This window comes from Sylvia atricapilla, chromosome 11 (assembly GCF_009819655.1).
Source record: "Sylvia atricapilla isolate bSylAtr1 chromosome 11, bSylAtr1.pri, whole genome shotgun sequence".
NCBI lineage: Eukaryota > Metazoa > Chordata > Aves > Passeriformes > Sylviidae > Sylvia > Sylvia atricapilla.
Genome location: NC_089150.1, coordinates 15,199,145 through 15,227,035, shown reverse-complemented (window position 1 = coordinate 15,227,035; position 27,891 = coordinate 15,199,145). Strand labels below are relative to the sequence as shown.

General features: G+C 45.5%; 1 long non-coding RNA gene across 3 annotated transcripts in view; it reads right to left on the bottom strand.

Moving 5' to 3' along the window:
• Nucleotides 1-1,052: 1,052 nt before the first annotated feature.
• LOC136366031 (uncharacterized) overlaps nucleotides 1,053-27,891 on the bottom strand; it is a 35,767-nt gene continuing 8,928 nt past the window's right edge. Inside the window, exons 1-7 of one of the 3 annotated variants that reach the window (XR_010744454.1) lie at nucleotides 21,858-21,914; nucleotides 16,699-16,893; nucleotides 7,671-7,867; nucleotides 5,800-5,933; nucleotides 3,803-3,909; nucleotides 2,415-2,533; nucleotides 1,053-1,221 (exon numbers count right to left, since the gene is read on the bottom strand). This is a non-coding gene — a long non-coding RNA (uncharacterized lncRNA). Of the gene's footprint in view, nucleotides 1,222-2,414; nucleotides 2,534-3,802; nucleotides 3,910-5,799; nucleotides 5,934-7,670; nucleotides 7,868-16,698; nucleotides 16,894-21,857; nucleotides 21,915-23,694; nucleotides 23,877-27,891 lie in introns of those variants that run through there. The other 2 variants (XR_010744456.1, XR_010744455.1) reach the window with 2 other exon arrangements.

Genomic DNA, 27,891 nt, shown 5'->3' with positions numbered 1-27,891 from the left:
AAGCACAAAATTCCCCTTCTCAGATGAGCCAAACAAAAAATCATGACTCAGACATGAGACTTTAACTTCCTCATCCTATGAGACAAACCTTTGACCTCCATCATTCTCTGCTTCTCTGAGGGCATCATAGGTCTGCCTGATCTCCAGTCTGTTGGATTGATCTTGGAGTTCTACAGCACCTCTCAAATACATTTTGGTCAACCCAACAGCACTCAGAAGCAGCACCTTGGAACCTGAAAGTTTGACCTTGAAATTGTGGCTTTCTTTTACACATAAGATACTTTAGAGAGTAGGGAGGGCAGGGTAATGACTGGTGGAGAAGGTGCTGTGTCTATAGGATAAAGCCATCAAGGCCTCCCCACCTGCCTGTGGACTTCAGGGACCCAGTTCCCTTCAGAGCAGGCCAGAGGATTTCCTGGTTAATGTCAGGTAAGAAAAGATTTCTGCTGAATAGCTGCACGTTAAGATGTATTTTATAACCTCCTGGTTAGCCCAGAGGAATTCACTGGCTGTTGAGAGGATCAACATGTCCATAGTGCTGGGATGCTTTGGTATTAAGTTACAACTTTGGCATCACTCTTAAGTTCAGCAGGTCAAGGGAAATAGTTGCAGGTTGTTTTATTTACTGAGCACCAGATAATAGGATTACAGACATGCAAAATCACATTTTTAAAAACTATAAATGAACATTTAGAGTTATTTGAAATTCTCTCACATTTTTAAGGATTCAGCAAACAAAATCTTGATTAGTTTAATACAGTCCTTCACAGTAAGGTTGTTTTTGTGGTACAGGGCCTTTCAAGAGGTCCAGACTTCCTTTCACAGTCTATGGGCATTCCAAGATCATAAAGATTAAAAACCACTAACTTCCCAAATCTCAGCTCAAATCAAGAAAGAGCTTTCCACCTTCCAGCACTAGATCAGTCTGTTCTACATCCTTCATCCATGCCCCTTTCAGTTCTCCCAGGCCCAGGTTGTGAATACAGCAAGGTTCCCACTGCCCAGGGCCTCAGCTGAGCCCAGAGGAGGGGCTCTGACCAGGACCATTAATCTCTGACCAGGACCATTCTCTCCCACCTGGTAGAACAGCTCCCAGTGGGTGCTCTTGCTTCCAGCAAGAGTCAGATGATTCCCCAGCTCTTACATTCCCAGACTGGTCTGGAGACACAAATTCACACAGCCAAGGCTGAAAATCAGTAAGGAAGTTCTCCAGATGAAAGCCTGTGCAGCCAAAAGGAAATCACATTATGCTTTATGATGGCACTGGGAATTTATTAAAAACAAAATAAGCAAACAAAAAGAGCAGCAGTGGAAGGAGAAGCTTCTGGCCACACTGACACCAGAAGAAATGCTCAGCAAGTGTTGACCTCAGCACGAAGCCTTTTCAAAGACCAGTCCCTCTTTCACATTGGCCATGAACCACCACTCCACATTTTACAGAGGTAGCAAGGCACTTAACCTGTTGTAATCTTGATTGCCATCCACCAGCTCAGAACAATGTGTTAGGAAGCAGCATTAAGGAGAAGGAAACAGGGATTGCTGCAGAATAGCAATATTTACACTAAAGAATACTGAGTGCCTTTAAAATTACATATTTTACATTTTTAGATATAAAGAAGGCGGCAGGAAGAATCATTTTGGTCTACTGCATAAAAAAGTTCTTAGACTTCATCTGATGTCCCAAATTTCTTCTGGGTGAGATAACAAGACTTGGATTCTTCAGAGGTTTCAAGAGACAGAACCACCACTGTATGCCTTGGTAATTGGTGCAAAAAATTACTTAATAGTTGCTACTTAGTCATTGTTAAAACCATGCACCTTCTTTTTCTAGTTTACATTTATCTAAGTTGAATTTCTAGCTGCTGGATCACATTATGCTTTCATCTGTTTTTCATCCACACAACAGGCATTGCTTTACCCAGTGAAATTCACCCCTGCATTTTAGGCTGACACAGCAAATGGCATTCAACAGCTTTGGTCAGGAAGGAAAAGATCCTGCATCCTGCTGCATGTGAAAGGCTGCCACTGAATTCAGACAACCAAGTTGAAAGGTGACATCTGCAATAAGGACAAGCATCATCCTCCCAGATGTTTCTGGAGCTTTCTGAAGGGTGGCCTGAAGCAGCCAGTCCGCAAGGCTGGCAGTAGTTTATTACTTTTAGCATTGCTAAAATTGAATTGCTGCCATCATCAAGTGAAGTTATGAGTATATGGGAGTCCAATAAAAGACAGCTAGTGCCATCAGAGTTGCAGAGAAAGTTTTGTAACCATTCCCCAAGCGGAGACACGTGGGCAGGGGTGAGGACATGCACCCCTCAGCAGCTCTGCACCATGTGGCTGTGCTGCCATCCACGACCCTGACCCTGCTGCTGTTTCTGCTGCGCTGGAGAAACAATGGCAGATTTACCCCTTACCTCAGAATCTGGGTCAAGCTTGAACAGGGGCTGACTTCTCCAGCTGAAAGGTGTCCTGTCCCATGACACAGGCTCTCTGTAGGCTGATGCAGGGCACAGCACAGGCAGCTGCAACCAAACTGTAAATGGAGAATTTTGAGAATGTAGGTTAGAGTTCCATGGGCCTGGTAAGGGCCTAGAGAGGGACAAAAGGAGAACTCTGCTCTCTCTATGAACTGTGGTACAACCATCCATCTCCAGGACAGTGATGCTGTTCACAGTCACAGTGGGAAAACATATTTGCAACAGCAACACTCAGAACAGTCTGTCCCCTCCACCCAGTAATAACACAATGGAGGAAGCAGATGGTGCAGCCAAGCAGCACCACCTGGCATTATCTTAACACTCTGGGCTGCAAATTGTGTCAGGGCTCTTTTCTGTGCAGTACAGTCATTCTCTTCATGGGGGCATGAGCCCTTGGGGCAGGAGAGCACAGATAACCCTGGCCAGGACCTGCCCAGAAGGCCCCTGCAGCTCCATACCAGATCCCTAAAGCAGCAGCTCTGTAGCAGATCCTTGGACACCAGCAATGGACTGCTACAATCTAAGAAAAATAGCTGCCAGTCTTTGCTCTCCCAGTCACAACCTTGACACAAGCCATGTGGGCAAGATGAGTCTTGGCAAAGAGGGCATTGCACGTCTGACAGTTGAGATGAGGAATTTCCCCACTCTGGGCCAGTGTAGAAACAAAGAGCAAAGATGAGCCAGCCCGCTACATTTAACTGCGTGGTTAGACCAAACACATCTATTTTCCTTATATCGAGATATGGAGGATTTCTTCCATAAAAGAACTGACAGTGGGATACGCATGTGACATACAGGGAGCAGGTCACTCTCTTTCATGGTGCCGATTAGTCTCTCCCAAATGACATTTTTTAATTCCCGGTATTTCTTAGTGTATGAGAGGCTCCAGACAGGACTGATGCTTGGACAGCTGGGACTCACTCCCGCAGCCCAGAGCCAGGACAAAGCCAGTCCTCCAGGTAGACTCTGCGTCACAGCCTAGGAAAATTCCTGCTTTCCCTCGTGCCTGAGGCATGTGCACACACATGTCTCAGATCCAGCTGCATGGCAAACCTGCTCTAGTTTGGAGTTAGCAGGCACAGGGAAAAGGCTGAAACCTGACTCCAAACCTCCAGTATTGATTGGGCCCAAGAGTTCCCCTTTCTATGCCTTGAGACTTTCTCTCCCCCGTCTCCCACATGCACCCCTTCAGTCACAGTATCACCAAGTTCAATTCACCAAGGAAGCATCCCGAGTTTCCCAGCCTAGCAGGACGGAAAACCTGTCTGACAGCTGAAGTTCCTGCAAGAAGCATGATGAGGTGCTAAGAAAATAACTGTGCTTACAAATTCTTTGGGCTGAAACAGCTGCTTTTGTAGCTGGATGGGTTTTTGGCTGGCAGTCAGCTCTCCCTACAAGACACTCCATTTACTTCCTGTTCCCTAGCAAGGCCCTGCAGGAAAGCAAAGGAACTGGGATTAAACATATATGACAGAGTCCAGCCAAGACACACAATCTAAATTCCCAAACTGCAAGACAAATATAAGCATCACAGAGGAACAAATGTAATATGGGCTTAAATCTTGCATAAGCCCTCTGTAAATGTGATCTAACAGCAGGCTGCACCTTCCAGCCTGGCAGATTGCATAAATGCAAGGTCTGTGACACATCAGATCTCACAAAGAGAGACATGAGGAATCAGGGGTTTATAAAGAGACCTCAGGGGATTCACCATAACCTTGAAGGACATGGAACCCCTACACTCAAACAGTGGTTGGTGCATTGACATAAAATGAATGGGTTCTCTGAGTTCCAACCCAGTTCTGCACAACTAGAGTGGCAGGGCTCCAGGTTTTTGATTGGGAAGGGAAGAAATTAGAAGCAGAAAACTTGTCTGAACTCTCCTCTCCCTGTCTGTCTGGGACAGGCACCCGGTGGCCTCTAACACCATAAGAGCACCTGATGTCTGAGTGACATTATCAGTGTACCTCCAGCAGTACTCCAGATTAGTCAACAGCAGATTAAAGAAGGAATAAAGGAGTGAAGCAACACTGCCCAGCCACAGCCAATCTTATATTCTTAGTTTTCTCAAAATAGTTCTCTAGGGTCCCAGCACAATACTCCAAAAACTAAATTTCCTTCATAAAATTAACAAATCCAAAGGCTGCCTTCCACCCACGAAGAATTTAACATCATACCTACTAGTAAAACCCTCAAGTGTGAAAACCTCAAGTATTTAAGTTGAATGTGGTTCTTTACATGTTCTCTGCTCAGGAGGAGCCTGAGATTGAGGTACTGAGCAGACACACCATGTCCCACTCCCCGCAGGGGACATCCCACTGAGTCTGGAGTCATTGTCAGCTCAGCAGGAAGCATTAGTCTCACAGGAAAGGCTATTCTAGTGATGTTTCCAGGACAGTTTTCCTGATCAGAGGCATTTTGGGATCCAAGCCAAGGCAGAGCTGGCCAGCACCTCCAAGATGGTGGCTAAGTGGAAAATCTCCACAGTGGTAGAAAGAATTGAGGGTAGACACTTTTTCTGAAGTTTCAATTACTCATGAAAGCAATGGGAAGTTTTCCTCTCTCCCTAAAACGTTACATTTGTTTTGGCAGTGGGGAAAAAGAATCCTCTCCCCATCATACAGGCATATTTTCCTACTCCCGAAGTGAAAGAGTCTACATCAACATAAAAGGAAAAAAAATAATCTGCCACCAGAGTAGCGATTTTTAACAAGTTTTTTTAGTCTTCACCACGAATAGGCAATATCAAAGCAACCAAATCCGCTTGATACTGTTGACACTTTTTCAGGAAGCAACCATCAGTGTCACAAGGACATTTTCTGTCACACTGGCAGAGGGGCAGTGAGCTGCAGACAGCAGCTCAACAAACTCCATTCAAGGGCTTTGTTGCACTGGGGTCTAAGCGAGGAAATGCTAAGGGAAGCCTGGAGCCAGAGCACTTCCCATGAGACAGTGAATCAAGACCTTCCTCCTCCTGTGAGTCAGTGTCACAGAAGGCAAATTGCAGAGGCTTCTGGCTGGCTGGAGCTGCAGCCACGGCACTGCAGCAGACTGGCTCCTCCAGATGCATGGAGACAGGACAGAAGCAGGACAGGAGACCTGCTGGGGAGGGCCCAGGTTGCAGCTGCTTCTGTTCCAAAGCCTGGCTAGCATCAGTCATGCTGAGAAGATATCAAAGGGGTAGCAGGCACCTCTGGCCTGTGCTTCATGCACAAAAGTGGAAGAGAATAAGAAAGAACAGCTCAGGGGAATCAGAGTACAAGGTATGAAAAACACATGGGTCACAAAGGACATGCAAAGTGCACAAAAACCATGTAATTACCTGCTGCAGAAATGACAACACAATCGTCTCATTTCACAGATCCCTTGAGAGAAAGCAGCCTTTCTGCCCCTCCATCCTGCTCCATGCCTCTCCTTAGTCTCCTGATTGATCCTCTCCACCCAGCTCTCCTCTGTCTATGAGCAGAGCAGGGACACTACTGAAGAGCAACAGTTCATGTGCTTCTGAGAAGCATACGTTCCTCTCTAGTCACCCAAACAGCCCAAAACCAACAAGAAATTGTGACTTCATGAGAAAAAAAAAAAAAAAAAAAAAAGAGCAAGGAGAAGGGAAGATGGTTTATAAAGCCAGCCAAATGTTAGAAAGTAAAGTCATTGCATTCACATATTACACAAAGCCTCCAGTTCAGTATGACCACATCAGAGACTGTGAGGATTAGCAACAGCCTCTGCATGGGTTTGCTGCCCACACCCATTCAGCAAAGGGTACCCACAGCTAATAAAACACGTGTCTTCCTCTTGCTTACTTATTTGGAGATCTTGTTTGGAAACTCAGACTCAGAAAACTAAGAGGAGCTATTTCCAAATACTTCTTAGGTGGTTATTCACACTCTTGCAATGTTCCATATGCATTTGTCATTGCTGATTATCTGAGCAAGCACTGTTTGAGAAGCAGAGGTGAAGAAATAGTGCAAGGACAAGCAGTTCCCATCCCATCCTAAAGCAGGTCTCACTTTTGTGTATCATGGCTGAATCAAACGGACAACCTCTTCCTAAAAAGTTCCAGGGACAGACACGACAAGCTCTCCTCTGACTGAGAGACAATCTACCTTTTGCTTCGTAATTCTCAGCTACTTAACAAGGCCTTCCCTCTCCAAAGTTTCATGTTGTATCAGACATAACAACCTGCCCTAAAAGAGGGAGACGTGATGAAACATCAAAAAGAAAAAAAGCATAAGGGCAAGGAAACCCTGCAATTTCAATCCACCTCATGCAGTCAGCCTGAAGAACAAGAAGTGAAACCCCAGCTCTGGTGAGAACCACAGCAGTCCAGCAAACAGTTTAAGAGCTGCTTAAGGTACTGCGCTGAGGAGGTGCTGCAATCTCCACCCCAGGATGGAGAGAGCACAAACTGAAGTAAAAAGTCCATGGAAAGTAAAATGGTGAAGGACTGTAAGTTAAGTTTTCAGCAACTTCCACTGCAGAGTCAGCTCTCCAACACAGGAGAGACTCCTTGTTGTCCTCTTTCACTTCAGGAGTTTCTCTCCACTGAAATACTCACTTCTCATGTGCTTTCTCCTGAGCATCTCATCAGCAGCAAACAGCGCTGCATGGATCATGCTGGAAAGCATGGTCTCCACTTCTTCTGTCAGCAGGGAGACTGCTGCAAACTGCAGAAATTTAGGGATTCCAGGGTCCCGCCAGCCAAGGGAATAAGGAGCACCAGGACTGAGTAACACAGAGTGACTGTGTAGTGTACACTGCTTCATGTAACAACTGCCCAAAGGACTGGTCTCAATGCCACTGTTACTCTGTACTCTGCTGACACTTCCAGCACTGGAGAAGCCTACATGAGCCAAATTCAATTCACTGAACTGACTAAAAATGAACAGTACAAGAAAACACTGCAGCAGTGATGGGCTCAGTCACCTGGCCTGGCTGCTTCCACCCAGTGCAAATGAGATGACGGCAATGAGTGACCAAAACAGGTATTTTGAGCTGAAGGAGCACCAGACACTTACTCTCTTGAGAAACTAATTTTGTGCATGCTGAACAGACTTTGTGTGGGCTGGGCTTACGTGCCACAAGTCCACCAAAAGGCCATGGGGCAGTCAATAATTCTGTGCAGCTTTTCCCAACTTTCCCCTTACGTATTTTAACTTTTTTTTGCGATTTAGAGCAATGTCTTCCTACCTGTGCATGCCTCACACAAGAAGATCCCATCTCTTTTGGCAGGGCTTTGCACATCATGACAGCAGCAGCAAAGCCCTGCCCTCCACTAGAAAAGTCCATCTCTGCATATGAGTTCTCACTCCGTCCTCACGGCTGTGTGAAGATGTTTTCTTCCTCCCACAAGAGATAAGCAACAGGATCTGTGCAAGTCACACTCCCTGCAAGGCAGAGCAGCAGCAGGTGAGGCCAGAGGACACTTCTTACAAGGAAGTGGAACATTCCCTCACTTACACAGGGGTACAACTGTAGTCACCCTCAAGGGTGGGGGAGAGATAGGGCTGTGAGGCAGCACAAGTAGAGAACTGAGAAAACCAAGAAATATGTGGCTTCATTGTATTTTTCAGGCTTGAGTTCCTAGAAAAGATTTATTTCTCTGGTCTTCATCATGCGTGAAACATCCTTCAGATGACAGCAGCACTTTCAAAACCCTACAGCACTTGGAAATAGCTGGCAGAGTCAGTCCTGGCCACTTCCAACCAGGCACCTCTGGCTCCTTGGCTGCCACAGTGCCTGTCCCATCTGACCACAAGAGAGCTGGGTAATTCATTTAGTTTTACAGAAAACTGCAAATTCACAGGGAAACATTTGAAACTCTGCAAATTCCCAAATAATTCTGGAAATAAAAAGTCTGAGGGTTGGAAACCCTCAACTATTTTGAAGCAGCGGTTTTAAACCACACTTGATGATTTCAGTTGACAAGATTACTTGGAGATTATATACTTCCACTTGAACAAAGGCAAAAGTTGAGTTGAAATCATTCAAAAGGACTCAAAAGGACAGTGAGGAGCTGTTTCTACTGGTGCACCTGCAAAGGCAATTGAAAGAAGTGACAGGAAGCCTCTGCAAACATCAGTCCCTGCTCCCACCCGTCCTCCCAAAAACTCACACTGAGAGATAGAAGTCATACCTCCTGGCTCTACTGTCCCTGGCCTCTGGATGAAAAGCATTTCTGAGTAAAAATAAGGATCATGCTAGGTCTTCCTTACATTTCCAAGTTAAAATGAGGAAGGCAGGCCAAGGGCCTTGTCACAGCTGCCAGTCACCACAGTATTACATCAGCCACAATGCCACAATTCCAAAGAGAGGCAAGCATGAAAGTTTAAAAAAAGAAGCTGAATCAAACCTGTGATATTCACAAAAGATATCCAGAAACCTAATTCTTTTTAATCTGGTGTGGACTGTGTCATCCTGGAACTGAGTCAAATGAAAAGTAGAATTCAAAGCACTTGACTCTCAGCCTTGCTGCCCCTCTGCTCTGTGTCAGTCATCACTTCTGGGTTTGTTAAAGCTTAGTGGGATTTGCACAGGGCCAGGCAAATCAGGTTCCTCCATTTACTGCTATACAACAAATATATTCCCGTAATAGGCTGTTCTCCTGCCAATGCCTTCTGTTTTCCAACTCATTTCATTTCTTCAGTGACTTTATTTCAGACAAGTGGGTAACCAGAGCCTTGGGTTGACTCCATATGTGGATTCTGCCTCTCAGCAGTGCCAGTTAATTCTTTGCAGAAGTCCTGCTCATGTAGGATGCAGGTACAAAATCTCTCCTCCCATGTCAGAACCAGTTTATTTGCTCCTGTTTCTGCTCCCTTTTCACCATCAGTCAGCCCATGAAGCACTGACTGCTTCTCTGCTTGAGGCTTTCCCCAGCTGCCTCCCTGCCTTTCCTGCCAGGCTCTTGCCAAGGAACCTATCCACACCTATGTAGGCTGGGGCTGTGCCTTTGTTTTGGGCAGTGACGTGTGCTTGGGGTGGAGGTCACCATTGTCTCAGCTCCCTGATTCCACAAAGGAGTGTTAATAATTTCTCACAACTGCAGTAAATGAAGAGTGGCAGCTACACCCAGTCTATAACATTAGACATCATTGCTTTTCCTCTTACCTGCCAAGAAGAGGGTTCTTTCTTTCGCCGTGGGAAGGTGCCTGAGGTTGCAATGTTATCTAGGCAGAACTTTAATGGCTTTTTCTCAAATATGCCAACCATATTGATGCATAAGACAGGGTCACCCTGCCCTGAGCCAGGCCTAAGAACTGCTGAGACTGTTTGGATCAGAAATCAGAGCTGGGGTCCCTCCCTCACGTACCCTCGTGTCTCCCCTCACAAGGAAGGGATGCAGTGGATAAGGCAGCTGCCATCCGTGGTGTTCAAACAAAGCAGTTTGACAGTGCTAACACAAAAATACAGCTGTGCTGTGGGAGGCAGATGCATGATCACAAAAATTAAGTACCTTTCACTGAGCCCATAAAAGGTATTTCTTGCAGAGGAATTGTACAAGAGTCAGTCAGAAGATCTCTAATTTGTCTCAGGAGGTAGCCAACTTTTAAGGTGCTCTCTGACTTAAGAGTGCAATTACACACCAACCTTTGGCTTCTTTGAGTGTCATATAAAGAAAAGAAAACAGTGGGAAACATCTCCCATGCCCTTTCCCTACCTTGTGTAGCATGAACATTATGTACAAGAACTAAAACATCAGAGCCAGAAGCCTTAACTTGCAGAAAATAATCTCATTTTTCATATTCAGTGCAATATTAAAACCATCCTCCCAAAACTCAGCTGTGCCAAGGCTTGTGAGCTTAGAGTGAAATTATCCCCAACAGAAAAGTTTCACTGCCCCAGCAAAAATGAGGAGCAGTGGAAGACAGAAACAAAATTACACAAGTGGTGAAAAGTAAAAGGAGGTGGTTTAGACACATCCCATCTTGATATGCAATGTTTCAGTAACCAGGGTGAGGAAAAGGGTTTTCCTCTTAAGCAAGGGTGGGCCAGATCCTTTGTTGGAATAAATCAGTGCTGCCCTGCTGAAATCAATGGATTGTTGCTCATTCACAGCAGCTCAGGGTCTGGCACATGGTTTTCTCCTGACAGTATCACAGTGATGTAATTCTAAATTAAAATCATGTGGAGATGTTGTTTTGATAAAATGTTGTTAAATGCTAAATATACCAAATGTGAACTGAACTAAAATGAACCTAATATGAGAAAGAGCAAAGGGAATGCCTCTTTGTTGTAATGTGGACTCAGAGGGTAGAAAGAATTACAGGACAATTTGATGAAATCCATTGAAGCCTTCTCACTGACTAATTAGTCTCTACATTCTGGAAGGTTTCAGGGTTTAACACATTTCCTCATGCTCACTAAGAGCTCACTGCAATTCCTGGAGCCAGAAGCACCAAGGATGCAGAGCACAGCTGGACCAGCTGGCAGAGAGGTGACTGTAATGATGATCCCCTCACCAGCCCCCAACAGTCCAGAGGGGCCTGCTGGGCTTGCAGCTGGTGAGTCCTGCACTGCATCCCACTGCCAACAGAACTGCTGCAACCACCTGAGAGAAACTAAAGGATATTCTTCAGCTGCAGACACGGAAGCAGCACCCTGAGAACCCCTTGAGCACCACAGCAACCAGACAGGGGAGACATTGCAACCACTTGTGCAACTCTGTCTCGTTTAGTCACAAGGTGGATGTGAGCAGGGCTATTGCAGCCACACAAAATAGGCAGTGATGGATTTCTCACAGAGCACCCCGGGCACTCTCCTCCCAGCTGATGCTCTTCCCTTCCTAGATCCATCCTCGGAGCCATGGCAGTGACATGACAGTGACCCACCTTGCCCTCTCTAACCAAACCCCAGCTCTCCCTGATCCCAAGCAACCAGGCTTCTCAGGCTGATTCCTTTCAGAATCAGCCAGGAAGATGCTTATTCCCTGCTGAAGTGGGTGGCAGCCTTTATTATGTTTCAGGCCTGAGAAATCTCACCAGTTCACTGAGAACCACAGGGCTCTTTCTTAATTACACAGCAGAGCACCACATGATTCATGTCAGCAGCTCCCCGGCCTCCTCAGCTCCATCCTGGCTGGTGTGACACAACAGGCCCGAGTGGAAGTGATTAGCAGGTTGCAACCAGGGCAGCCCCATTACCAAAGACGGCGCCCCAGCAGCCACAGCCGGAGCCTGTTGAATCACTGCTCCCCTGCATTGCAACATCCATCGGAAGCTGCACTCCAAACCCCATCGCCTGGGCTGCTCCCGACTGCCCAGTGAAGGCTGGAGGAAGATGGGAAACTCAGGCTAAGTACATTATAGACGCATTTTTTAAATTCTCAGGGGAGATTTGAAAACTAGAACTAGCTCTAGGGCCCCTTTTGTTTTTGTTTTTCCCTTCCCTCCTCTCTTTCCTTTTGGTCTGATTAACTTTGGTGACTGGCTTGCACAATTTTATCAGGTTGGGCCTGATGAATCATTCATCTCCAGCAAGCAACATTGAGAGATTGCAGGCCAGGCAGGGTCTGTGCTGCAGTAACCAAAAACAGCAAAAAAACCACCCCCACCAAGAGACAGAGAATGGGGGCTGGGAGAAACAAGACAGTGGGCCAACAGCACTCATGGACAGCTTTCCGATGTCTGGTCCCAGACAACTAGCAGCACATTCATTTGTAAGCCTGCCAGACCTCCTAGGAAACCTAAAAGGCTGCTGTTATTTATAAAGCTAGATGTAGTTATTCTGCCTGTGTGCAAGACTAGCTCATTGTATTTATAGGTACCTGTCCCATTCACCTACTCCTGAGCCCTCATTCCCATAAATCCATGAGGCTGGCAGGATTTGCCTTCAAACACTGAGATACCTCTCCTTTCCAGGCAGGGCCATTTGGAAGTGTCTGTCACCACTGCAGGGCTCAGCAGCATGTACATGAAAATATATACCTGAAAGCCCCACATTTCTGTCAACATACAGGAAGACAGATTCAATAATTTGTCTTCCACGTGGAGAGCACCAGATTTTACATTTCATTTGTAAGAAGCTCCCAGTAAATCGTAACGACAAAAGTTTGATTTAATGATGGTTTAAAACTGTCAGCTGGCTTCAGTAGAGAAGATATACAAGCCAGTCCCATCAATTCTGGCAGCCTGGAATCCCAGCCTCCTTAAATAAAATCAGCCATCCTAGATTTTATGCCTGAACCTCAAACAATCTTCCCATAAATCCAGCTTGGAGCTCATCTGGTCAGGCATGAAGAGCTTTGCAAACAGTGAAGCTGGGGCTGTGGGCAAGCAAAGGCAGCTCCCTACAAGTTGCACAGGGGACAGGAAAAGCAAGAGATTTTGCTTTTCTAGTTTGTGGATGTTCACACACAAACACAAAAAAACTTTTCTGTTTTGAAGGTAAAAGACTTACATGTCAACAAAAATAAAGTATAAATGGCACAGACAGCTGTATGTCACATCTCACTACTGAGACCAGCTGGGCTCACTCCTGCCAGCCAGAAGCCTTGCCCAAATGTAGATGCAGAAACTGAGGCAAAGTGCTACTTCCAGTTGCCCATACATTCAGAAACTTTCAAGAAGACCCATGTTCTATCAGTCTCAGACCCAGATTTCTTAGGTGCTTTAATTTATGCCATCATTTGGCCTAGCAGTTGCTAAATCAGATCTAAATCATGCAGTTGTCCAAGCCTGGTTCCCTCAAGCAGGCACACAACTATGGCAAGAAACATTTTGGTAGGTGTTGAGAGGGGTCTCAAAGGGACTCCTCAGAGCAGGAAACACAACTCAAAGGCAGATACCATTTTTCCTGTTTTATCTCTTGGAATAATTTACTCTCTCTCAGATATGAATTAAAAGTCATCCAGAGAAAAAGATCTGCCTTTGTGTACTTACTTTCAGGGACTAATTATATAATATTTGATGTGGCATAAATTCAAGCCCTTAAAAACCTTCAAAAGACAGGAACCAAGGAAAAAGTAAAGGTGTTCCCTCACCTTAGAGCATACCCATATCCCACATATCTATCCAAGACAGCCAATAGTCCAAAGCTGAGAGGGAAAGAGGCTGAGATGTGTGAGGCTGGATCTGGAGGTAGGAATTTTTACATCTTAGTTCCATCGTCTGACTCACTACGGGATTGAGCAGGTGTCTCTTTACAAGAGGTAGCCACACACATTTTAATCCAAATTTCTATATTAAAGTTGTTATCTACATGATGTAGCATTTACTAATAATAATTTCAAAAGATTCCCAACCAATTCTCCTAGGAACCTAAACAATACAGGTTTGGGTTAAGGGTGTGAGAGAGACGAAGCAAAACTGAATCAAGCTGCTTCCAGTGGCTAAGCTGAGTGAAATACAATAAATACAGAGCAAACCTGATTTTCCCCTTGCTGCTGCACACAATATTTGCAAGAAATTACACTGGCTGCAGCAGTTTAACACACAGGAGAATATCAAGAAAGAGCTTGTTATCCTGTGCGTTATTTACACATCCAGTTATGAACTTCAGGTCATAAACTGAAAAGAAAACTAGATTTTTAAAACAATTTTGTGCTCTAAGATGCCCATTGCAGGGACAAATGGAAACAAATGAATACTTTGAGTTTTTTTTTCTCTGTGAACTTCCATCTCAGATGATAATTTGTACCTCTCTAGGATTAACAGCAGTTCACAGTTCCCTCCTCGATGACCATCATAAGTTTTACCTCATCACTTCTACCTTATAATCCATAACCACAGATTATTTATAGCATGTTCTTTAAAACCCATCCTCTTTAAAAACCCTACAGTCTCACTGTAAGGCAGTGAGGAATCCATGTTCTCTGCTAGGCTGAGGCCACAATCAGTCAACCTCAGAGGAATGAAATGCCACCAAATGTCCAGGGAGAATGGAAATACAACAGTGCCTCTGGGAAAGGATGAAGGGAAAAAAAAATCCATGCAGAATTTAATTTGTTAACAAAACCTGACTGTAAACCAGGTGCCTCAGAGAATACCTGAGGACCTCTCTAGCAAAAGACATGTAGGCTTCAGCTGACTGGTAACTAGGTGGACAGTGTGCACTCACAGCCCAGAGCTCAGATTTTATTGAAGTAAATTAAACAGTGATCTACAGCCACCACTGCCTGAAAGCTGACCAGTGACCATGGTTTAGGTCCTAGAAACAGCCACATCTGCCCCAGCTCAGCAGCAAATCAAGCCTGGAAGCTAAGCAGCCCCTCCATCTAAGAGCTCCTTCCCTCAATATGAACACACAATCTACAACGATGTGTGGAAGCTTCCCTGGGTCTATATCTGGGGGACACTGGACCCTTTGGACCTCTAGATTGCCCTGGCCTTCTGCTCCCATGCTTTTAGGGAGCTGGAGACAGCAAACACCAGGTATCAAGTGCCTCTGCAGGTCATTGCCCCATCTCCACATCTTGTGTGGTGTGGCAAATGCCAACTCCCTGTCTGCAAAGCAAGCACAGATTTTTATGAGAATCCTCTTTCAGGGGGAAAGCACCTTTCCCCATTACCCCCACCCTTGAAGCAACACTAAACAGCCTCTGTAGTCTGCTAATGTTGGTGTAGCAGGATTGGCTTTGCAGGAGGACTTTTAACATCATCACCAGGAAACCTTATTTTTCAGTTCTGAAGTGTTACAAGAAGAGACACCTAAAAAAAAAAAAAAAAAAAAAAAAAAAAAAAAAAAAAAAGTTTACTTCCAAAGTAAAATGAAAACACCAGAAACAAACACTTCCATTTCTGGAGTCTGGGGAAGAGACAAAAGAGTTTCTCTCTCAGCAACAGAGCTGAGCAATGGATGACAGAGTAGCTCTCCAAGCCATTTGAGGAACATCCCACAGAGTCTGAAAGCAGCTTTTATAATGCTGTTTTGCAACTGGGAGAAGAATCACAGTATGATCCAGTAATCAAGGAAAGGAGTCAGATTCATAAAATATTTTTTTAACCCATAATAAATTACAGTTTCCTAAACTTTATTGCAGTCACAAAGTCAGAACAAAATTTGATAAAAAAATACAATTATTGTGCACAGAATATCTTGAAAATGTCACTAAATACTCAGGGGAAAAACAGTGAGTGCCTTTTTAATGAAAACCAAGCCTGTGGATTGCTGCTTTCTGAAAGCAGCTTGGTAAATGCTTTTGTTTTCCAATAAGCAAAACAAATACTGGAATGGGCCCATAGTCCTTTCTCTTCTCTTGCTCCAAACCTCCCCATTTTTCAAAGTGGAATAAAGGATGTCTCTCCTCCAATTTTAAAACCATTAAATTGTTTCCAAATGGACTGTGAGTCAGAAGGGAGATGGGGCAGTAAAGGAAGGTCGGGAGACCCTGATGTATCTTGGGGATTGCAATGAATGGACAACAAAAAGCAAAAGCAAAACCTGCTCCTGACAAACTAGATTGGGAAAGTGCCTGCAGATGGGGCTTATCATGCCCCAACTTGAAACTCCCCAAGCAAAGCACACACCCATGTCTCTACATGAAAGCAATGAGATGGGAAGGAAGCACAGTTAGGGTTTGGTACTGCTCAAACTCCATACAATTACAGGCAAGAGTAAACACCTTATTCAAGGATGAGCAATCATCCCTCAGGGGAAAACCCTGGAGCTTCCAGCCCTCCCAGGAAGGTCACAAATGGGTACAGGAAACAAACGGAGGCTTGCACAAAGGGAATGAGCTAAACCTCACTGCCCCTGAGTGAGGACCTGAACAGACAGGTCCATGTGCTCCAGCACCGGGCCCAGATTTCAGAACAAACACGTGGGAAGCTCTGGCATCACAGAAACTTTTATTTCTGAATCTCCAAGATTATTATTTAATCCTTCTTCCTAATACAGCAACTGCCATAAAAACTACAGTTTGGCAAGAGCACCTAATTTAGTGCTCCTGACAAGAGTCCTTCCTCCACAGCAGAATAGCTGGAAGCATGAAGCTGGAAACAGATCTGTTCCTTATAAAGGCAGTGGATCCTCAAAGTGTACCCAGCTCTCATCAGCCCTCCCTTAACACATCTACATGCCCATTACACAGGCTTCAACATCTCCCAAATAACTTATGGCTTGAATAGTCTTTAAATCCATTTTTCACTTTCAGGGCCATCCATTTAGTACAGCCAAGTTTACAGCCTTGCAGATGCCATTTCCCATTCATAAGGGCCCAACAATGCATGAGCTGTACAGTGCCTGATCCAAGAAATAATTGCTCTGAAGACTTACTCACTGGTAGCAATTGAGAACACTTCTGCAGAGCTGTGGGAGCTCCCAGGAGATGAGCAGAGGGTCTCTGTAGTCACATCCCTGTCACCATCCCACACTACAAGGCAGCTCTCAGCAGGCTCAGAAGTCTTTCCTCTGTGGAGGAAGAGGTGGTGGTATGAAGTTAGCAGCAGAACTGTTTCTCACAGATGTGGGGATCCTGAAAATATATGCAAACTCTGGTCAGTCCTCCCTTAGCACACCTACAAACCCTTAATCAAGCTTCAACAGACACCTTAAGAACAGAGACAGGTAACATATGTCAGCACAAAACATCTAGGTACCAAAATGCCTGAGGAAAAGTCTATTGAACTCCAGCGGGCTCAGGAAGAGACCAGTGACAGCTCATTTGTTGCCATAAGTACTTGTTCCTCAGATGCCAGGGCCAGTCAGTGTGAGCTAATTAATGTCCCCGAAAAAAATGAAACCATCTGGCTGCACAGCAACCACTCTTCCTGCCTGGGCTCCAAAGCCCACACGGCAGATCACAGAGAGACCATATCAAACAAGGAAGCACAGCAATGAATACTCCTTGCTACTGTCACACACCCCAAGCAGCCACCTGGGAAGGCCAGGCAGACACTCAGCCTGCAGACATTTCCCTCCTCTGTGCACTGTCCTGCAGCATGGGAAGAGCCTCCCTCGCCCAGACACAGAGCTGGCAGCCAGGTGCCCTTGTGCCATGGTGGTCTGTGCCAGGAGGCCAGAGCAGGCCCTTTCCAGCACAGCAAGAGGAGCTGCTGTCTGAGGGCCAGCAGGATTATGCAGCTCTGGTCACAAAGAGCAGGGCTGACAGTGCCAACATGAATAGGGGCAGCTCATCTGCCTCCAGCCCACCTACTCCTATTGATCCTTGTCTCTGAGCACTGACTTCTATTTGTCTGCCAGTTTCCTGGCCACCTGGGGAGGAGTTTCCTGCTCTGCAGAGCCACAGTTCGGCAGAAGCACCTGCAGCCTTCACAGTCCTGGTCATCATGAGCTCCTGTATGGTCAAAGCCATATCCAATTCCCAAGGCAAGGTGCCAGGATCAGGCTCACAATGATGATGGATAATTACCAATAATCACTCGAGCTGCTGCCCACCTCCCACCACTGCTATTAGCAAAAACCAGTGGAGGAAACAACCCTTTCCTGGCAATTCCTCAGTTAAATTTAATCAGCAACAGGTTTTAAGAATGTTCAGATTTGTGGCCACTAAGGGAACTCCAGAAATGCTACTGCTTCCCCTACATTACTGCATATATCCACTATCCAAAATTATCATATATTGGATATCATATATCAAATATCATACATCATATATCAAATTATCACATAAACAAGATTTAGGGCAGTAATGAGACAGTCAAACCCATGGTTCACTACTAACATGGCATTTGGTGAGAGTTCCTCCCTCACTAACCGAAGTGCAGCCCATCACCAAAACAGGAGCAGAGATTTTATCAATTTTTTTTTTTTCATTGCAAATGATGTCAAAACCAAAGTGAGGGTACTAAGAAACCAATACATGTAAACTACAAAAATTCCCTGAAGGAACCTCAAATCATACTCCATGAAAATCTGCTAGGATAACTAGAGCTGCAGCACACTTCCCCCATGCCAGCTGCCTGGACAGCCTCATTGTGTATGATTTGCAAGGGTCTTCCCCCAAAACAGAAGGTTTCAGTTTTTAACTGAAAAGAGTTAAAAGAACAGAGTTAAACTCAGCTCAGGTAGAAACAGGTGAAGCTTTATTTCAAGCTTGTCTCAGTTGCTCAGTGCAGTACAACTTCAAGAACTAGGAAGAGAGAGGGGGGAGAAAAAGGCTTTGTGGTTAATTATGAGTGTGCTAACATGGTGAGAAATAAGGCAGTGAGGATGGCAGAGATAATTACTCTATGAGCTGCATTTCCCTTTTGGACAGGAGATAATGAGACATCCTTTGCTATGCAGAGGAGTCTCCTAGCAAAGGAAACCAAAGGGCACACAAGGTGCATCTGCAAAGACCCACTGTCTCCTCACCAGTGCTGGCAAACAGGGCCAAGCATTCCTAGCAAAGGGAGAACAGAAAAAAAATTAACTAACTCTAGGCAACCAAATTGTTTTCCCTTCTTCTTGGGCATTCCTCATGATCCCCAACCTGTGCAACTGCCCCAGGTTCCCACAGATGTCATAGATGCATCCTGCTTGGCAGAAACCTTGGCTCAGAGGGAGATACAGAAGGGACAGGTGCATTCTACTCACTTCTTGAAGCCTGAGCAGGCAGAAAATAACTACTTGGGCTGGGAAGCCCCAGAAGACTCCAGGAAAATACATGGAATATCACAAAGCTGTTTGAAAAAAAACCACAGCACAGCAGCCTGCAGCCAGACACAGATTATCCTAACTCCCTTGGTTTCAGTGAGTCAGGGACCACTCCATACCTGTCTCCTAGAGAAGGCTGATTCTCAGTACTCCAGCCCCCAGGAGCACTTCCAAGTGCTACAGCCTTGTAAGGTCTCCAAAGCATTCAGCTGCCCAGGGAAAAGGCTCAGTGTGAGAACATTAAAACAAATCTCCAAAACTATATGGGCAAAATCATCATCGGGTACACAGTTACTCCAGGCAGTGAGGATGGAGAGCCCTCCATTTACTCAGAGATGGAGACAGAAAGCTTTGTTGGTGTGTTGCCTTGCAAGCCTGAGTTAGTCCTTGAACTGACAGGGCAGTGGGATGGAGTTTCCTCTTGTTTACTTACTTCTTGAGTCCACCTCGGTACCTCTTCCCCAGGAGCTCCTTTGCCGATCACGAAAAGTTTCAGTTAATGACGCTATTTTTAGCTCCCACAGCTGGGAGAAGCTAAACCTTTTAACAAAGCCTCCTCGACACTGTAACGAGCACATTATTGCTGAGGGGGAGGAAAGAAAAAAGCTGGGGGTGAGCCTGTATCTAGGTCAGCATCAATCTCTCTCTGTCACCTATAGTCTTGTTTTATGGGAAGCATGTGGATAATAAATGGTGATTACGGAAAGTGAAGGGGAAGAGGCAATCCTGAGAAATTTATAGATAGGAGAGAATTCACATTAATAGCAGATAATACAGAGCTGCAAAACTGTTATAAAAAAGGCATTAGAAAAAGCTCTGTAATTGGGGTTATTAGACACAACTACATCGGGGATTTTTTTTCCATTCTGGGTACATGTCACAGTGATGTATGTCACTTTTGATCGTGATAATAACAGTAAAATATCTGTGTTAAAGCCAAGTACATTAACTTCCATATTGGTGTAATTTACTGCGTTATGAGTTCCCATCATTCAGGAGCCAGACAAAATGCTCTCCTTACGATGTCGATAACCGTGCACACATTTTACAGGAAGAAGTGTTTCTTTAAATATCTATCATATGTTAACGAATTCTTTTAACTTTCCATCACTCTTGTCAGAAAAGACAGGGAGCAGGAGAAAGGGGTAAGCTATTTGTACTGCTAACGTACATCATGGGCCGGATTTGCCTTTGCCCTGTGTCTGTCTCATGCACAGCTGCTTTTCCAGCCAAACAGATGAGAGATTAGTTTGCTAAATGGGAAGGGGCAGAATGGACTAGATAGTAGCCCTTATTTTTTAAAAATATATATGCATTGATATGATATTGAAGGACACATTAGGCATTACTCAGTTGCCAACAAAAATAGCAAAGACAAGGGATTCTCCTGATTAACAAGTGTGGTTCAATAACAGGAAGGTGGAGAACCTGTCTCTCAAAGTTGAGAAGGGATGCTTACCTGGGTAGGTGCATAGAGTTATAAATAGAACAAGCCAAACCTCAATCCTTTTCTGTCTGCTCTCCATTGCAGGAGCCAAATGACTGCTTAGGTACCCACAAACCTGATCATTCGCAGGCTAAAACTAGGAATTGCAGTGGCATCAACAACACAAAGTGTTAGGTGAGGCTTGGGCTCCCTGAGGATGCACAGAGAGGAGGCTGCTGATGGCTGAGCCTTTGGCTCCAGTCACTGAAGAGCTGCAGTCTACTCTCAGGCTGCCTCCCCAGGCACCTCTGCAGCCTGGGGCAAGTCACTCTTTGACTGCTCTCTCCAAAAAGTGAACGCCTCCAGCTAAGGGCTGTGATTGTGCAGGGACAAGCACAATGGAGCCTCGAGGGACTACAGCAAGAATCCTTCCTGCTTCAAGATAAACTGGTTCTCAGACAATGTGGAGCTGTAAAGCAAACCAAACTACCCATACCAAGGGCAAAAGCATCCTTAGAGAACCTACTTCAAAACTGCATGGAAGAGGACTTGATACCAGTGTGATATCAAAAATAGGGTGGGCATTCAGAGGCTGAGCTAGAGCAAGTTTTAATGCTTTCAAAAAAAAATCACATATGAAAATGTTCCTTCTTCCTGCAGAACAGAGCATACAATACAAAGCAATCATTCCCAGCTACTCTTAGCCAAGAGCCCCTGTCCATAACAGCAATAAGACATCAGAGCTCTCTCCAGCTGCTGTATTCCTGAGGGCCAAGGGGTCTGTAGCACTCTGAATGTGAAGGTAGTCCCGTTCACACTCAGTTTGGCTCATGAAATCAGTTTGCTTTCAGGATCAGGCACTGAGAAATGCAATCAGCTCCCCCAAGCTGCACTTTCAAATTGCAAATTACAGAATAGCTTCAATGTTAAGAAAGAATTAAATTACTCCAGCTTTTTTTCCAAAACAAAACACTGCAGTGTGGCATTACTGAACACCATCCCACCCAAATGGAATTCGATACTTCATTCAAGCCCAAACATTTTGCTTCCACATGTGCAGCTGATTAATTGAGGATTCAATCATTTATGCCCTACGATGTGCTGGTTTGGGGGGTTATCTCTTAACAGTAACTGCATTTGACCAACAGGACTCTTACCTACACACATACAAAAGGCTTCAGCTGGTGCCTTGGAAGTCAGACAAGGCAAACTGGAGAATTCTCTCATTCGCCTCTGAGCTAGATGACCTCACATCTACTGAAGACTCAGCCTTTCTATTGTTCCTCACTGTGCGAGCCACACGTTGCTCTTTCCACCCTGTGCAGCCTGGAGAGTTCCCTCTCTAAATGGTTGGGAGGTCTCTGTGCTGGCTTTCCTGGTGGACCCGCCCTGGCACCCAACCTGTCCACACATACCTGCCACCTCCCTGCCCTCTCCTGTTGCTTTCACAATGGCTTGTCCGCTGAGAAAATATTTACTTTGCATTTGAGAAAAGGTCATTGACTGGTGGTTTAAACCACTCCCCCGGGACAACAGGAATGGAAGTCAGACTCCAAAAGAGAAAATCAGCCTGGAGTCTTTTTCCTCCTCCCTTGCTTCCTCCCACATCCCGTTCAGATGGCATGAAAAAGCTGTCAGTGGCTCCAAGCTGAAAGAAAGGAGGACATATCTCATGTCCCTCATGAAATCCACTTCCATTGGCCCCTTGTTCAGCAGGGACTTGCCCTAATTAAAAGCAAGATGGGTAACAAAACAGAAACATTCATTTCCTGTAGCACCACGGGGCTGGCAGGAGCAGTTCCCTGTCCTCAGCATTCTTTCTAAGGACAGTCCTCCAAGTAAACACATCGACTGGAGCAGGAACCAGTTCCATTTGACTCTTTTTGCCTTTGAAATACATTTGTCAGGTGTGCTCCTTATCCCCAGCTGTAGAAGCAGAGACACATGAGCACATCAGCTGCACCCCAGTGCTGCAGCACAGCAGGATACGTGGGACATGAAACAAATTTGGCAGCACAACACCCGGTCAAAGGAAGCAATGCACTTTCCGGTGCACAACACAGAGGTTTGTATCAATGTCAAGTTCACTTTTTACCAGGAACTTGGAGGTTCCTATGTGGTTTATGTACACAAAGAACAGAAGGGCATAAACACTTTATAATTTCAATGAAAAAAATGTCCCGCTCAAATGAAAGGAAAAATAAAGTTAACAATATAATTACAATACCAGAGTGCACATTTTTCTGTTCAAAATACCCCCCAGTACAGTGACCAGCCACACAGAAAACCTGTGTCCTGCAAATGAAACCACTTGAGTAACACCAAGCCTAATTCAAAGGCCATTAAACAGAATGTGAACGTGGATGTTGGCTTCAGTAGCTTTGGACCAATCCCCTCCAGCTCATGAAAAGTTTCACCACTGCTTTCCTTGCGTCTGTCCATTCAGAGCAGCAACAGCTGTTTAACATGGAACAGTGGTCAGAAAAAACAAACATATCAGGGAGGAAGGTAACTGAAAGAATATATTCTTTGGGAAAGGATTAGGGAAAGAGACATGGAATTTTAACAAGGATGAAGACTGCTGTTATACAGATCCCTCCTGGCTTTAAATAACGTAGCTCCCATGCTGTAATGGCACAGATTCAGCTTGAGCACCTCTTCCTGCCCCCGATCCAAAAGATGAGGTTACACAAGATGGTTGGTTCAAACTAAGACCTCATTTCACTTCACTCTGGATCCTGTTCCCTGCTCCCCAAAGCAGAGCCTCCCTCTTCCCCCAGGCCAGCTGCAACCTTGTCTAATCCTCTGGGGAACTGTTCCACCTCAAAGAGACAGCAGCAAGTGGGCTGTCAAGGAAAGAAGTTGCAGTTTGTGGCTGAGTGTGAGGAAAGCAATTTCACAGACAGGTAGGTAAGTAAACAAGTTGTTTCCTTTTTGCAAGGTAAAGCAGAGTTCTGCAGAAAGCACCAAACTTCTGTCATTCACCTCTGGAATCACCCATCCTCCCTGACACTTCCAGAGGGTTTTGCATGGGCACACACTTAAGGAAGGGATACTATAGATAACAATCTGCACTTCAAACGCAAACAGAAAGAAATTGTAGGACTGTCTTAGGACTTGCAATCACCTTGGCACCTTCATGATCACCCAACATGATGTTTCAGGCAGGTCACATTCTGTACCCAGTGCTCATCAGTTCCTCTCTCCTTCCAAGAGGCTCCAGTCACCAATTCCTTTCTCTGGAGCACTTACCAGGGGGAACCACAGCACTGCCTGGCAAGGCTCCCACCATGTTTTGTTTGCAGCCAGTTTAGCAGCACAGGAGAAGGACGAAAAGGTGGGGTCACTTTACCCCTCAGCCTGCAAGACAAAATAGTCAAGGAGCACAGAGAAAGGGCAGATGGGGAAGTTGCCATAACTAAAATGCTGTAAAAACAGAGTTGCCACTACAATAATTTATTGCAAGGTAGAGCCCTCTTAGACAGTTGTCTCTGGGCAATAAGAGCACATGGATACAGGAAGGGAAGTACTTGGCCCTTGCTTTGCTTCAGTTCCCTAATCCAGCACAAATGCATTTGGGGATTTATGGGTTTTTGGAAGCTTTCAGCAAAGCTCAGGGCCTGTTCCTTGGTTATTGTTTTCCCATCTGTTTCTCTTCATTTTATTCCATCACAGAGGCCCCATCGTGGGACACAAGAATGTGACCGGAACAATAGGCAGAACTTGCAGCCTCCAGGACTGCAGTGAGGGCAGAGCCACCATGGCAGGATGGAAGCCAGCAGCTTCTATATTTAGCCCTTTCTTGCTCATTCCAGATCACATTCTAACCACGGACTCAAGAAGTCAGAAGGCTTTCACCAGACCACTGTCCCCAAGCACTGCACATCCAGCAGGGCCTCCTGAACATAAACCATTCATTTCCCTTCTAATAAATGCCAACAGGAAGGCTTCCTGCTCCCCCCTCCTTTCCAGATCCCTACTTTGACAGACTTATTTTCTTCATACAAGCAAGCTAAACAAAACCATCTTCTTATTTGAAAGGCTGGCGGCCTTGGAGCAGCCCCAGGACTCCAGAGCTTGGACAGCAGGGCCCTGGGAAGAGGCAGAAATGGGTGAGCTCTTTTTCCCCCATGTCTGAACCTAGACTCACCAATCCACAGAGACTTGCCCAAGCCCACATCCCAACACCTGATGGCAGGGCATGTGGGGGACAACCAGGTCTGAGCACCCATCTGGGCTCACTCACCACCACAGCATGTGCATACAGCTCTCAGACTCAGATGAGAGGGGCCTGCTGAGCAAAAGCTCCATATTATTGCAGAGTCAGCCCCTTCATGTCCCAAGGTGCCTCTCTATCCCTTTGAAAGCCCTGCAGGAAGCCCAGATGACTGTGACACTGGCCACGATGCCATTTAGCACTTACCTCAATTATATCATCAGGTGTGGGGATCCCATAGAGCAAGAGGAAAATCTGTCATGGTGCCAGAAACACTTACCTAAAAGCTGTGTCACTTGAAAAAAGCTTGGCTATAGACAAGTTCTTTTTCTGCTGCTTTCACAAGGGTTGTAGGTTAGGACAACTCTGCACTTTGTTCCTCCAGTCCCACCAGAGTTCCATCTGCTGGTGCCCCAGTGAGAGGCTTGAGCACACAGGTGGCCTCCTGGAAACCTTGCTGCCATCCATATTACTCCTCCTGTTTACCAGTGTGTTTTCACACTCTCTTTTCTCCCGTTGGCATTCATACCACTACCAGTTCCCTACTCCTTCTAAAATCACTGTAAGAGGTTGTATAAACAAGAGAAGGCTGAAGCTAGATGGGATGCAAGAACAGAGTTGGTTTTCATTTTAATGTCTGTCCCTAGAAAATTAATGGTACTTAGCAGTGCCCAAGCACAAATGGAGAAATTACATCTTCTGTGGCATGTCACAAACCATGCCACTAATTTACTTTGTAGCCTCAAACGTGTGGTAGGTTAAATCTCCCTACCTGAGGTACTTGCTTCTGAGGGCTGGTCTGAAGTAGAGGTGTCTAATGAGTGTTTGGAGAGGCCTGGACAGAACCTGCATAATTAGAAGGCTGAGCAGTCTGTCTTTCTGCAGCTTAGGATCCACTGAACACCTTTGCACTGCCAGTGCTGGCAAGTCAGCTGCCTTCATCTACCACACAAATCCCTTCTCCTTTATTTCTTTTATATTCTGCAGCCTGTCTTCCCTCTGCTCATGTGAGGAGGCAGTGCCCAGTCAGCTCTCTGAATAACTATCACATGCCAGCAAGCTGTAAATGAGCCCTGTGTGCCCAGCCAGCCTGAAAAGAAGAGAACACTTTCCATCTGGCATTCCTACAGCATCTTGAGATGGCAGTTATTTGTCCAAGGCAGACAAGAGAAAGGAACTGGAGTTTCCAGTGGAAGAAGCTGAAGAGAGAAGCACCAGCAGCACTGAAGGCTTTGCTTGGCCCACAAAAGCACTGAATGAAAAAAACCCCATGCTGCTCCATTTTACAGCCAAACCTTTCCCTTACATCTTCCCCTTCCCTCCCAGATGTACCACCCTGGAGCACACAAAATAGAGCTCAGACCCTTTGGAAGCTTTAGCTTTTAACCACAAAGGCTGTGAGTTTTTACCACCTCAAAACCAGAGCTGTGCTCAGGCAGAGGGCCTTAAGAGCAGGAGAGCCTCCTGCCATGGAGAGAACAGATCCAGCCAAGGAGAGACAAGGAGAGACGAGGCACACACAGATAACAAAGTTTCCAGGAGGTCATTCAGCAGTTCAGAGTAGGACTGGAAAATTACATAAAACTTTGATAAATCCTACACCACAAGGATGTTTTTCCAGAATATCAAAGATTGAACTTATACCACCTTTCTCAGAGTAGGGGCCATGCACAACCCATTAACTGACTATTAACCAGACTATTTTTACACGCTTCCTGCCCTGTGTGATTGAAACACCTGAAGTGTTGCCCTGCATTTATAACAGGCCTTTACCAGTCTCATATCAACTTTTAATTCTCTGAGTTCTTCCTCTCTCCTTATCCTGTCTTCCTCCCATCCATTTAGAAGAAACAGGAATAACAAAATTGTTCTCCTTGAAGTCAGATGTAGTGTATCTTCCTGCAGACACAAGCATATGCCCCCTTTCAGGGAGCCACAGAGCAGTCGTGATTCTTTCTGGATGCCAAAAAGAGAGTCTGAGTCCTCAGCCCTGCTGTTTCACCAGCCTCAGACACCCCAAGGAAATCACTTACTTCCCAAAAGCACAGCTTGATAGTAAGGACCAGTGGCACAGCCACTTTCCAGCTGGGTGGGAGGCACAAGAGGACAAAGACAAGGATGCAGCAGGGCAGGAGGTGGCTTAGCAGAGCCTCATAGAGCACAGAGAATAACGAGCAAATGTATAATACCAGAAGCTTTAACTGAGTAGAGATTATAACTTTACAGATAAGTGCAATCAATGCATATGCACAAACATTTGGGGTCAACAGTGCAATTCCATCCCCAGCTGAATGATCCATTGGGTACACATGTTCAAACGTGCACAACACTCACTGCTCAACTGAAACTCCTTTCCCATAAAGCCACACAGACTCCCTTGGGCAGAGGCCAAGCAGTTAAATAAAAAAATCTATCCAGAGTGAGAACTCTTCAGAGATATTCCAGCATCTGGAAAGAGGAGGGGATCTTACTCTGAGAACTCTTGGAGAGCCCGACCTTCTGTGGTTAAATACGTGCCTCATCCAGTGTTAATTCCTGGGGAAAAGCATCACATCATTCCCACTGCCTTGTGCAGCAGGACCTGCAGTGAGCAAATGGGCCTGATTCTGCTCCTCACTCCAGACAAGAGCATATAGCCAGAGCCCAAGATGGGATGGCAGCTGGCCATTCAGTATTTGCTTTTTACTGAGGCCAGACTCACAGTATTACTGGTGAAAAACAAAAGCCATTGCTGTTAGAGTGGGATTCTTCACTTCCTTTTATTATATCCCCACCCATGGCATGTAAATAAAGCTGTAGTCAGCCTCCTCCACACACTGGGGCACTGAAGATTGTCCAGAGCATCAGGAGGGAGCACAGCCAAGCATGAGGGCACTACCTCCTTCCATCACTCCCTGAAGGGACCAGGCACTCCTAACAGCAGAATAAAAAGCACTTAAGGGAAAAAGAATATCATGGGACCCTGCTCTCAACAGTTCTTTGATACGTGAGCTGGTCTAGAGAAGCAGTGGTTGGAAGAAATTAAGTTGGATGTAGGTCTTGGCTTCCTTCAGAGACCTGCCCCAGGAGGCTGTGTCCTGGTAAAGAATAGTATTGGAGGTGGCTGTATAAAGGCTCTGTATTTCATAGTCACATGAGGTCTTTCTCCTGGTGGGCCTCCAAGAGCTCAGCCAGGTAGAGGGACTACACATATGCATGCAATTGCAAGAGAATGACTTTGGAGAAATACTGCC